The sequence below is a fragment of the Scyliorhinus torazame genome, chromosome 7 (assembly GCF_047496885.1).
Source record: "Scyliorhinus torazame isolate Kashiwa2021f chromosome 7, sScyTor2.1, whole genome shotgun sequence".
NCBI classification, from domain to species: Eukaryota; Metazoa; Chordata; class Chondrichthyes; order Carcharhiniformes; family Scyliorhinidae; genus Scyliorhinus; species Scyliorhinus torazame.
Window position 1 is genome coordinate 140,110,849 of NC_092713.1, and position 12,285 is coordinate 140,123,133.

At 41.0% G+C, this 12,285-nt stretch overlaps 1 protein-coding gene across 16 annotated transcripts in view; it reads right to left on the reverse strand.

Moving 5' to 3' along the window:
- Window positions 1-12,285, reverse strand: part of LOC140426606 (ral guanine nucleotide dissociation stimulator-like 1) — a 409,325-nt gene that overhangs the window by 161,453 nt on the left and 235,587 nt on the right. The window lies entirely within an intron of this gene.

Here is a 12,285-nt window from a genome sequence, read left to right on the forward strand (position 1 = left end):
TGGGGGAATATCATAGAATTTACAGTGCTGAAGGAGGCCATTCAGCCCATCGAGTCTGCACCGGCTCTTCGAAAGAGCACCCTACGAGAATTAGCTGCAGTCTCCATTGGAGACCACAGGCCTTTCAGCTAAAAGCAGCAGCAACCTGCCAAAAAGGAGGGAGGGAGGGAGCACTTCCAAATGGAGGCACTCCCATCAATCTTTATAAAATAAAAATGGGAGGGCAGCACAGTGGCAGCATTGCTGCCTCACGGCGCCGAGGTCCCAGGTTCAATGCCGGCTCTGGGTCACTGTTCGTGGAGTTTGCACATTCCCCTATGTTTGCGTGGGTTTTGCCCCCACAACCCAAAAACGTGCAGGGTAGGTGGATTGGCCACGCTAAATTGCCCCTTAATTAGAAAAAATGAATTGGGTACTCTGAATTTATTTGTTTTTAAAATGGACCTTGCAGCCAGGCCTTCATCCTGGGGGCAACCACTCTTGGGTAGCCAGCGACTGACCCTGCACCCAGGGGGGGGGGGGTTCCACACTGCTGCCCCTGGTGCATTGGGAGGTCTCCGCCAGACAATTAAACTTTGTCTTGCTGGTTGTCAGGACCTGGAGGTTGGCTGGATGATCCTAGTCAACCTCAGTAGGCTCTTAATAAGCCATGCTGGCTACCAGCTGAGAGAGAGGGGTAAGCCCTACTGCCCCTCCCGCCCCACTCAAACTATCTAACCCTGCCCATATAAAAATGGCCCAGGTGCACGGTTGAAGCCAGAGTGGAATTGGGAACTGACACATGGACTGGGCTATTTTTAAGCACCTATGTCCACGATGCCAATTCTGGCAGGATCTGGAAATTCAGCCCAATACCCAGCCAATGTTAACTGGAGGAATTTGCAGTTCCTTCAAACATTATACTCAAGCAGATAGTTACTTGACTGACAGCAATTGGGTAACTGATTAGATCCTGGAAACCAGGATTTTCCCTGCATAATGATGCTGAAAAAGGCAGTGCCATAGCATCACCCGTGATTCTCTGCAGGGTTACCAGTTCTAAAACATAATTTTATCCCCATCACCCACATTCACAACCCTGCAGTACAAAGGCTGCTCCTTAATAAGGAACAACATCTTCACCTTCCAGAGGCTGTACAAACATGTATCCTAAATAATTACAGCAACACGAAACATGGATATTTCCAGCCCTGATACCACCCTGCACAAGTGTTCCCGTTTATTACAGAAATGTCACATTAATTGGCTTGGTTCACTGTCTGCATGTTACTGCCTCACCTTCTGTGTCCAAACTCAATTATCAGTGAGCTATGTCATAGCTCATTCATAGAGCGCAATGGAAAAATACAATGTGTTAATATGTAGAGAATATCCATGGGATGCCTCTGAAGGAATGCTACACTTCTTCTCTGACAATTTCCATTAAATTGCTGGCATGCATTTTAATTATTCATGACCTGCTCATAATTAATGAGCACTTGGCTCTCTTCCTTTTCTCCCACACCCAACCATCTTCCTTTTCCGCCACCCCTCCCCCACACCAGACTATATCAGCCAGAAAGCCAGTTGTGGGTCTGTCCCCACAAAAGGCATCTGTGTGCAAGACGGAAAAATAATTATTGCCCTTTCTCTTCACTCCATTACACAGTTGAGCAGTAGATCTATAAATATGGATCTTGAATATAATCAAATACAGACAAAAATAGATCTCGCTGGTCTACGAAGTTCCAAGTGAAATTAACTAAACCCGTGGTGATAAGGTGTGTGTTTGTCCGGTAATTTGCACTATGTCCATTAAAGGTTAACTACAGGGCAGTGGTGGAAGAGTAAACAGCAGAATGATGATTTTAAAATCTTCACCACTTTCTTTAAAAAGACAGACAGCTACAGAGAGCTCCTTAACATTCTCTTGGATGCAATCAAAATGCTTTGCTGTTTGAAATCGAACAAGGCAATAAAGGTCACAGTACAGCCATGTGTACAGTGCCACCTACAGTCATCAAAACGTTGGCTCAGCCATCGATTATCAACAGCTAGTGGTAATTTACAACCACTGAGGGACCATTAGAAGTGGCCATTTGTGACCAAAGGTTCATTGGCCCAGTCAGATTTCTGGCATTAATTACATTTTTAAAAAAAACTTTTATTCATCAGGGGATTGGAATCCAGATGAAGGGACAGTGTGGCAGTCACAATTTAGCCCTTCTTTAAGAGGGCACAACTAATTCTAGTCAACATCCCCCATAACTTGGATTATCAACACATGACTTAGATTTGAACAATTCCATTTGAAATAACTGAAGTAAAGCATTTATAAAACCAAAACATTGCTGCTAATCTACTTTACCACCCAAAATCTGAAGCCTGGACATGTAGGCAACCAGAAGCGCATTAAAAACAGAGGCATTTTTATCCTGGCAAATCAGCTTGCAAGTCCCTTTGCTGCATGTCAGTAGACAAGCAAAAACAGCTCAATAACACCATCTAAAAAGTCCTGCTCAACTACAACGATTCAGTTCAGAAAGTAGACAGACAGTAAGTAACTTTGCCAACAGCCAACATGATTATATCACTCAGGATAAAAATAAAACTCAGGAACTTCATCCCACCCCACAGCCCCGAGTTCTTTCCTACTCACATGATAATCCTTCAAATTCACAAATCCACTGTTTAGCATAAGAGGGGTTATTGTGACATGCAAAATACATTTTATTTATCCCTACGGATTTCTCAAACAAATAGATGGGTCTTTTTAAAAAAAAGAATGCAACATATCAATTTACAGGTGTTTTACTCAGTTCTAGTTACAAACCACACAACAATCTACTTTCATACTTTCTCTTCATGCAGTGCTACACATAGTATATCACCCACACATGATTGAACCAGAGGCCTGGGGTGTATAGCGGCATGACAGCAAATCCTTTGGCATCCCACAGTCATTAACCAACTTCAGGTGTCCGCACGTGCAGAATAATGAGATCCAGAAGTTAATGATTCTACATTCCTGTTCAGGAACAACCTCCCATGCCCTGCCCAGGGGGCAAACCACAAATAATATAATCAGTGCACCATCAAACTGTCCGTCTCACTATAAAAACCCTCGAAAAAGTTGCACCTTATTGAATGTGTAAGTGGATATTAAATGGCATACATGTTGCAATCCCAGTTAATGGTATAACTACATGGAAGAGCCCAGAATGGAACCCGGTCTCAAAAGACCCAACTTTCACTTTTAAAGAAAAAAATCAAACACTGAGGAACGGAGCCACAGGACAGTTTATTTATTTTAACTAAAAACATTAAACATGGAAAAAAATGGATAACACAATAATACCCTTTTACTTTACTCTCCCTTAGGTTAATAATTACACAATATTAAGATTAACATGGATTACACCATACATTTGAAGCTACAATTATCTCATTAGCACACAAAGTTCGTATTTAAAAACACAGATTGGCTGCGTTCAATCACACATTCCACTCTGAACCCAAGTTAGTGTCTGTGGATTTCTCCTCAGAATTCCCCCAGATGATTGTCACATGAGTTTCCAAGCACCACTTCCAAAAACATGTTTTAAAACCTTCTCTTACAATAAAGCTTTCCGTTAGCAGACTACATTCCAAAATCCACTCCACATATTCTAAAGAACTCTTTTTAAACAAAGCTTCCACTCCACTTCTACCAGCGAATCTACTCCAGGATTTATACCAACCCCATTTAGGATTCCTTTCTCTTGACTACTTATACACAAATTCCAAAATCCAGCCAATGATTGCTCCACAATTATTCTTTTTAAAAAAAATTTAGAGTACCCAATTTCTTTTTCCAATTGAGAGTCAATTTAATGTGGCCAATTCACTGATTCTGCACATCTTTGGGTTATGGGGGTGAGACCCACGCAGACCTGGGGAGAATGTGCAAACTCCACGCAGACAGTGACCCAAGGCCGGCATCGAACCTGGGTTCTCAGCGCTGTGAGGCAGCAGTGCTAACCACTGCCCCACCATGCCACCCCGCTCCACAATTATTTTAATTCATGTCTCACAGACTGTAGTAAGATATCACAAATCTTAGAACCACTTCAGATAACTTTGACTTCTCATTAGCCAGCTCCTTTACAGTTGTGACAGTTGTGCCCCATTCAACTCCCAGTTCCTCTTTGTTCCTTAACTTCAGGCACCCTGGAAACTCATTTCTTGTGTTTCCTTAAATAGCCATACGCCATACTTTAGATTTCTAGCACGGACTTGCTTTGCAATTACTCCATTGTATGGTTTTTCTTCTAGCAAAGCTGAGACAGATGTTCTCTCTTTAGCTGCCAGTCCTCAACTGCTGTAGCTTCCAGCTATAGCTAAAGAACAAAGGAAAGTTTTTTTCCCCCCTTACAAGGGCTTCTAGCTGCCAAGCAATTATATTTGCTCTTCATGCCGCAGCTCCCTCTAACACAGCTGGAACCTTATCAACCCCCACATGCATACATCATTGTCCAGCATGAATCTAACTATAGGTCCCTTCCAGACACAGAATAAAGTAACCCCACCTAAAGCCATAACTTATTCCTAATGTTTGTCAATACAAATATAATTCCCTCAAAACTACTTTTAATTGTTGAACACCCACTTTGACCCTGAAAAGCTGATTTTATATTTGAGAAAGTACACCACTTCATTATTGCAATTAAGTATTCTAAAAAGGTTACATTTTTTCAAAAATATTTCAATTTTTTAAAAGTTTGTCAAAATATTTGAGTTTGTGTCCGATCATAATTTTGTTCATTTTGCAATTTAAATTTAGGTGGTGAAGAAATTCAGAGCTTTTAACTTCCTGGTTTACGGTCTTTGAAAATTCTTACATTTTGTTGGTTGCTTGCTGGCCATCATTGTTGCTGCACACTTGAGATTCCCTTGACATGTCGGCAGATTTAAACTGCTGCCAGGAAAGGGGAAATCAATGCCACAAAAATTGCTCGATTTTGACGGTTTTATTCAAGGTCAGCAGTCAGCTCCATTACTTAGCCCTGCTCACAAAAGCCAGCCCATTGTGTTCAACAAGCCAATGCAATTGGCTATAAAATACACAACTCTCTCTTGCCCTTCAACTGCCATTGTTCTTTTTCACACTGGCAATGAACTACAGTGACACATTCTAATTATATCTGCAGAATGAACTGTACATCCTACAGGACTCCCAAGATAGGAACTGGCAGCCCATTACTGCACCTTCAGGGTACTACATGTTCACTGTCTTTCTAAACAATATGCTTGTTGTTTCAAACAAGGTCAATTGTTAAACAAAAATTACACAACTGCAGTAATATGGCAGTCCATTTCAACATACCAAATGTCTTGAATGCACAGCATCTTGCATTGCAATGTCTCCCCCTGATCATTTTCTTCAGCAATTTCAGCTGTGAAGTGTTGTGAATGTTTAATTTCAACATTGTTTTACTGCGGTTTCCAGCTTTTATTCCACCAAAGGACCAACCACGTTCATTCAACCCAGAGTAAGATTGGGTAAAAATCTGCTGTTAAAACAAATGTGAGGCAAATGATGCTCATTGTTATTGTTGCTGGAATTCTAAGCTTTTGGGGAGTAGACAGGTTGCTTCCAGCAGTTATGTCACTTCAGCGTTGGCTTTGCAAACTGGCATTTTGCCGTCTGTGTCAACTTTGATGATGTGAGGCTGCTGCATCAGCAGGATAACTACAAACTAAGTTTGATTATCGATTGCCCATTCAAATTAGAGTACCTTTTTAACAATTGTAATAATGAACAAACAATCTCCAACACTGAAAATTAACTGTTCCCAGAGTGGAGTTTAAGACCTTCAATAATTAAAAACTTTTTCTGCCCCCTTTCTTGCATTCTATACGGATTGAACATTGAATTTACCCATACAATGTTTAGGTGCTACTACATCAGCAGCATTTTTTCTTCCTTTTCTTTTTCCATATCCATTACAAAGCCATTGAACCAAAGTGCAGCAGTAATCGATAAGAGGCTGTAGGTCAAGAGGCTGTAGGTCAAAAGTATTTTTAAAAATATTCAATGTTTCTAGTTATTTGTCACATGGAATATACTGCAGAGCCTGACTTTATTTTAATACATTGCTCCCACATCCCTGAAAGGATGTTATCAATAATTTGATATTATGCTTGCCTGCCAGCTTTTACTGGGTCAACAAGGTTAATTTGCTACTGTTGCTGCCAAGAGTCTAACAACTGCACCAAGTGGGCCGCAATCTCGGTTCATGGTTAACTGCCGGCTGACGGTAGCAGTTTAAACTCTTATCAGACAACACAAGGAGTTTTGTGATAATTATTCCTTGTTCTAATCATGGATTTGTAAATATACTTGATTCAAGGGTCCAACTCAAAAACCAATGTTCACTCCAAATGTGCAACATCAGTTATCATTCATGAGGAGCACGCTACCAGAAGATGGGTAACACCCATTTAAAACTAGCAATCAATACATAGATCTGCATCTCATCAGTCCTAAAAGAGGCCAGGAACATCCACAGCAAGTCCAGCAACACACTCAATGAGGTTTTCTAAACAAGATTTCTAAAAGGATTAACAAGACATTTTGCTTTTCTATCTGGATAACTTCAGTTGAATCTAATGCCACCCACCATGGACACACCTCAGTTAACACCATTAGAAATGCAAACCTTGAAGCCACATGACAACATCAGATCTCTCTCAGACCCAAATAGAGACTTAAAATATGTAATACAAAAGAACTACTGAACATTTAAGTTCTCACTGATTGCGATCAATGTGAGAAAGCTAAGTAACACCATTTCCCTTTTATTGATTCAGGGAACCAGAGCATAGGGTAAATAACGTGCTCCCTGGACACTGTGCTTTGCAAATCACCACTACTACATATGTAGATTTTCTACAATAACCTCGGTTTATGCCTCACTTTGTGCAATAAAGTGCTGATCCCTCATATTGCCCCTCCTCTCTGCTGTCACCAATGACTTGTTTTGTGCATATAATAGAAATCCTGGCACTTAACAGTGCAAAGCATGATGCAACTGCTGCTTTAATTTGCAGTCACAAAAGTAAATTGGAGACAGATGTTCTTGATTTTTGGACACAGGGAGATGGTCGAGTACCCAAAAATCTCTGATTTTCCTACTGGCTATCCTGATGCATTGCATCTAGGGGAGTCACCAGCCCGCTTTGCCGCAAACATTCAAGCAGCTTTAAACGAGGTAGCTAAATTTGGGCTTCACTGCAAGCCCGTGTTATATATACCTGGCCAGCCCTCAACAATGTCTAAGATACTGAACTAGTTACATAGTATTTTTACATTTTTAATGCAGTGCAGACAGATCAATTCATTCCAGAAGTGATAATAAGAATTAGGGCTTGGTTATTTTATGAACAAACTTTATTAAAACAAAAAAACAATATTTAAACTTTTACTTCAGCTCTAACACTAACCGATTACATGCAGTTCTTAACCTTAGCATACTAGTTCCCATTAAACAGCACTGTATCAGAACATACTATTCTTGCTCGACAAACAGTAGATACAATACTTGCATCTATGAAACACCTTTTTCGGTAAGAGACATTTGTTCAGATCCTCTCCTCTCTCTTCCCCCCCACCCTCCAAAGACTTCTGTGGCAACTTTCCATGACCTCTCTGGTCGATTTCCCAAAGCCTTCTCTCTCCAACTGTTCAGAACAGCACTCTCTCTCTCTCTAAGTTCCACCCAGCTTCTCAAACAAAGGCTCTCCCCTTAGGTAGCAAAACTTGAAACTATTATCGTTATCTTGGCCAAATGCTCACTCTCACTTATACAAAAGAACAGAGCCATGCCATTTACATGCAACTAATCTTCCATTGACGGACAAATAGGTCACCAGACTCTGACAGGCTAATGACTGGTCAAACAAGGTTGTCCTGAATGACAATGGATCTTCAGTGGTTCATCCTGGCTGTCTGGTGTATTCCCACTAACGCGGTTAAGTCTGAATGGGACAAGGTAACTCAGGCTGTGGGAATATCCCTCTGACTCTGTTGCTAGCAGCCTTTTCCTTCAGTCTGTTTAATAACCCCCAAATTGCTACATCCAGGACCCCATTTCTGGACCCAAGTTCCTAATATCTCCCTACCATGACACTTTGAAGAGTAACCTGGATAAATCATCAGTCTGGTCACATCTCATTACATTTGGAACTGTCCAGTTAAAAAATGTATTACAATATTTGGGTTGGCTTACTCGATAAAATTAAGAAAAAGGGAAACTTTACTAAGTGACAAATAATACATGAAAATGAAAACAGGAGGATAACTCAATCAATATATCCAGCCAGTCTCTGTTTAGAAGGATGCCGCATTCATGGGCAGATGGTTTTCCACTGCCCCTTTGTTCAAAACTTTTGTAGCAATGTCAAAGAATCCATGAGACAATGCCTATCTGCAGTTAAAGTACTCGGTCTTCACAAAGCCCTACAGAAGACATATAACATTTGGCCTAGTTACAGATAAGGAGCCAAACAAATGCATTGTTTATTTCCCTCAACCTGGGATAAAATGGCAGAGCTTTCAACATAGCAATGTGTACATCCCACTTCCCAAAATTACCCTAAAATATTTAGGATGGAGGGGAGAAGGGAGGAAAAAGCATTAACGAATGCAATACCAAACTGCAAAATGTACTGAGTAAATAGAAGTAACCTTTGCTTATATAGAATCATAGAATTCCTACAACGCCGAAGGAGGCCATTCAGCCCACTGAGTCTGCACCAACCATCCAAAAGAGCACCTCATCTAGGCCCACTCTCCCACATGTTACAGATTTAAATAAATCTTTAATTACGAAAGAATGCAATTAACAGTACGAGAAGCAGACAAATGACGGCACATCTCACGTATTTGAATACCTTCATTAAATAAAATGTTTTTTTTTCCCTAATCGATTTAGTTGCTATTTTAGTTGCTATATATAATCAAAGGAACCAAGTCTTGAATTTATATAGCACCTTTTACGGCTTCAATACAGCCCCAAAGCAATGCACAAAGTGCAGTCATTGCCACAATGTATGAAATCATTGCCACAATGTATGAAAAATGAGAAACAACTTTCTGCACAAAAGAACGACAAACGAATGGAGATAACAAACTGTTTTAGTGACATTGGTTATGGGATATGTATTAGCCAGGATGCAGGTGAACATGACTGCTTTTCTTCAAATTGAGCCATGGGATCTTGTGTCTTTAATTCATTTAGAGGATGTGGGCACCGCTGCCGAGACCAGGATTTATTGCCCATCCCTAATTGCCCTAGAGAAGGTGGTGGTGAGCAGTTGCAGTCCACGTAGTACACGGAGAGCTACAGTGCTGTTCGGGCGGGTGGGAGTTCCAGGATTTGGACGAAGCAGCAGTGAAGGAACAGCGATATATTTCCAAGTCAGTATGGTGTGCGACTGGAGAGAAACCTGCAAGTGGTGATGTTCCTATGTGTTTGCCATTATCCTTCTAGATGGTGGTGGTCATATCAGTATTTATATGGCTAGTTCCATTTCTGGTCAATCCCCAGTGGGGAATTCAGCAATGGTAATGGAATTGAATGTCATGGGAAGTTGGTTAGATTCTCTCTCGTTGGAGATGGTCATTGCCTAGCATTTGTGTGGTACAATGTTAACTGCCACTTGTCAGCCCATATTATTCAAGCCTTGCTGCATTTGGGCATGGACTGCTTCATTATGAGAAGTCAAAAATGGTGCTTAACATTAACAGCCCATTTACGACCTTATGGTGGAAGGTTAAGTTAGGTGGGTGTAGGTCACTACCCTGAGGAACTCCTGCAGTGATGTCCCTGAACAAATGACTGCAAAAGGTGACTGGCCCCGAACCATCACAACCATCTTTCTTTGTGCTAGGTATGACTCCAACCAGCAGAGTTTTTCTTCTGATTTCAATTGACTCCAGTTTTGTTAGGGCTTCTTGAGGCCACACTGTCAAATGCTGCCTCGAGGTCACAGTCACTCAACTCCCCTCTGGAGTTCAGCTCTTTTCTCCATGTTCGAACCAAGGCTGTAATGAGATATGAAGCTGAGTGGTCCCGACAGATACCAAACTGTGTGTTCATGGCCCTGTCTATCACTTTACTGATGACAGAGAGTAGACTGTTGCAAAAGTAATTGGCTGGGTTGGATTTGTCCTGCTACTTTGTGTGCAGGACATAACTGGGCAATTTTCCACATTGTAAGGGATATGTCAGTGTTGTAGCTGCATTGGAACAGCTTGGCTCGGGATATGGCAAGTACTGGAGCACAAGTCTTCAATACTTTTGCCGGAACATTGTCAGGACCCGTAGCCTTTGCAGTATCCTGTGCCTTCACGTGGAGTGAATTGATTTGGCTGAAGACTGGCATCTGTGATGCTTGTGACCTCAAGTGGAGGCCTGCACAAAGGAAAGGCCTGGCCACAGATATCATGTCTCATTTCTAAAGACTGTGCCTCAGACAATGCAGCATGCTCCCAGTACTGTACTAGCATGTGAACCTAGATTATGTGCAAGTCCCTGGTGTGGTACTTCTACTCAAGAGGAGATCTTATTAAAAATCTTTCAGAATAAAAATTATGAAAACGTGATGATTTTTAAGCAGCAAACGCTGATGTCATCCAAGATTTCTGATGGACTTAGTCAAGCCATTTCAGCAATCAATTCAGTCAAGCCACTTCAGCAATCAATTCAAATTGAAAAATTAATCAGCAACAAAGACACACGTTAATTCCTTACATTTGACAAGGGAAAAGAACAAAAAGCTTCGGTGGTTGTGCACACTAAGTCGTGCTCATTGCTCAACCCTTTTATTAAGTCCCTTTCACAAGGAAACTTATCAGCAACATGCCAAAATGAAAAAAAAAGAGAAAGCTGCACATCAACACTGAAGCAGCCTGGGATTCCCCACGGGTAGAAGAGAAGTCAAAAACAATTCACTTCAGCAGGGTCCGAAGGCATCTCATTTTTTTGGAAATTAAGATAAGGTCCTAAGGTAGCCCTTTGCCCCCTTCACTAATTTGTATGATACCAGAGTTGAATTAAGCAATTTGCTGATTAAATTCCAGAGCGATGTTCAAAAGTTACACTTTATACAGCCTTCATATTTCATGCTTACCTTGCATTAGCTTAGCAATGATATAGCCAAGATGGCTAACAACATAAAAATAAATCCCAACTCATCACTAAGTTAAGCGGACTGGATAGATTCTGTAATAGGCGTAATAACTAATCATTTCATGGAATTCATTTCCAGACAAATCAAAGTGTGAAACGAAATTACATCTATTTCCTTTTCAAATTGAAGTGTTAACCTTCTAAGATAATACTCTGCACTAGAATACTCAACTTTATAATGAAAAACACAAATGAATTCCTCTACAAGGTCAGGTCTCTGATGAATCAGTGCAGCTGTGTTCTACACTACCCAGGAAGCTCCACTATTTCCATCACTAACCCCTTTCCCAATGATTTCTGCACACAAACAAGACTAATGGTCATTTATCACAAGATTTGCACCCTACAGTGAAGTCAATTACCTGAAGCAGTTCTTTATCTCCCTGGATATTGCTCTCCCTGTACAAAGCCGTTACTGTGTGTGTAAAATAAAAAGGGAGCTTTCGCTTGGCCTCACTGAGCTTACACAATAGCTGCAGATGAACAATGACGGTGCTCCCCAATCGCCCGTTATTTTCCCACAAGCCTCCCCCGACCCTTTTATCTTTTGGTTGGGAAAAATGCAACTATCTTACAAAATCCCATATTGCAACGCAACTCCGAAGCTGTGATTCCGCAGCTAATTAAATGTGTCCTTGTTCAAGTGTGTGGATTGTCGAGTTAATTTATAATACGAGAACTAGAACCATTAAACAATCAATCAGGGGTCTTGTTAACAGTCAACATCTTCTGTTTAGAGTACAGGCTTATTACAGCACTGCCAAGGTGAAATCGGAAACTTAACTATTCCAATGATTGTACTCTCTCTTGTCTCTGTCTCTTCCCCCCCCCCCCCCCACCCCACCCCAAGTAAAAGATTACTGTAGATGTTGTCCCCTATCAGTAACTAAATATTTTGCAACCAACCTGGACGATTCTAATGGTTGCTGTAATTTTTTCTCATAAAACAATTAATGACATCCAAAGTGCAAGGGTGAGGAGCAGGAGGTAAAGAACGCATTGCTGATGAGTCACTTGGGAACTGTAGAAAATGTACTTTATTTCAATAGCATAACATTTATTTTCACTCCGC